Genomic DNA, 1,809 nt, shown 5'->3' with positions numbered 1-1,809 from the left:
AATCACAATCAATAATGCTCCAGGTCGAACTTTGGAAAAGTATGGTTTAGATTTAGATGCGGATTGCTTCTCAGATGTTGCGTGTTCCTGTGTCGGCAAACCAGATATCCTTGATATCTACGCAGAGAATGGAAAAATAACAAATATCGTGTGCACACGAGTACTTATTACATAACCAAACACATATGAAACGTATGCTTTGTTTCGTTAATAATTTATCGTCCATATAACAGAAATATGCCACAGCAAAGCGTGGCAGGGTACAGCTACTATTGGAATAAAAAACGACAACGCTACACGCGCATTCATCCATATAACATAAAATGCGAACGTTCGTTATATGGAAGAAAGTGCGCAACACCGCAAACAGAAAAATTCAAAAAATCAATGATATTTTGTAGAAACTTCAAACTTGCACCTTATTATACTAGAATGAAACAAAACAAAACATGTCTACAAATTCTAAACAAAAACTGTGAAATTTTATGAAACTTTGTTGATTTTTTTCAATATTTCAAGTTTGGATTTATTTGCAAGGTTTTTGTTTAAAATGAGCTACAATTTCATAAAAAAAAATTAAAATTATTTAAAAAAATAAAATAAATACCGGGTGACCGTGTAATTTTGTCAAAGATGAAGACAATGATGATAAAACATTAATACACTATATACGTGAGTTCATATTAATGAACATAAAATGAGAACACTATCGATAAAATGGAAATCCTCACGGGAAAGTTTTAATTTCAACGCATGGAATTTACATACTTTACTTTTTTATTTTCAACCCCCGAATTGCCCAATTACTTCTATTTCTGCCCGCCGGTGGTAAGAAATCGCAATCACCATAACTCACTAATATTACTGTTCAAAATCACGTTTACATTCAAAATTACAATTCATAATTTCGTTTTGTAGCGAATCTGAAATATAGGTATATCCATTTACTTAAATGTAAACGGATTAAGAATCAAAGTGCTAGAAGAGATTTGAGCATTTGGTACAAAAAGTATTTTTGATGTTGAAATTGTACATCAAATCGGCAAATTTACTTTTGTACTTTTTAAAATAAATTGTACAGAAAAAAGTACAATTGTACTTAAAATATCTACACTGTTTCACTGTCGTGCAAAGTACTTGCTGCAGCGATGCCAGATTTGAGCGTACCCAATTTTTTACCGATAATAAGTCATGCGAGGGATTTGGGTATTGGGCATTTTACAAGCCTATAAGGAAGTATACATATCAGTGTTCGTATAGAATAGTATCTTATGTCGGAAGACTGGCTTTAGTATAATGAACCATTCGCAGCACGCGATTGCGAAAGGCTCACATTTCATACGAACACAAATATATTCGTCTACAAATAATGTTGAATATTTTAATTAAGTCCTAAGATAAGTTTGTGAATCTTATCAGTGTTCTATGTAAGAACCAAAAATCAATCCCCTCGCCAATTAGAAATTTTGCTTTAAAAGAAAAATATACATAGCGCATTTACTCAATACTTGGTCTGGCATCACTGTTTGAGCATTGATGTGGTCCGCTCACTGTTGCCAAGGAAGTGCATTTTGCACTAAATTTAGTGCTTTTGGGAAACCAAAAAGCCAAAATAATTGGAATTCAATGCTTGGTGCGTTATTTAGTGATGCTTTTTTAATTTAAGCACACCGAATGCATAGGTACATACAAGTGTATGTATGTATGTACATACTATACACTTATATTCTACATTAAGATGGAATTCATTTACTGAATAAAATGTGAGGAATAGGTAAATTAAATATGTTTTGCGTTGTTATAAATGTA

The sequence above is a fragment of the Rhagoletis pomonella genome, unplaced genomic scaffold, assembly GCF_013731165.1.
Source record: "Rhagoletis pomonella isolate Grant_MI unplaced genomic scaffold, Rhpom_1.0 Rhpom_scaffold_00003, whole genome shotgun sequence".
In the NCBI taxonomy this organism is placed as follows: domain Eukaryota; kingdom Metazoa; phylum Arthropoda; class Insecta; order Diptera; family Tephritidae; genus Rhagoletis; species Rhagoletis pomonella.
Note: the sequence above shows the minus strand (reverse complement) of the source record.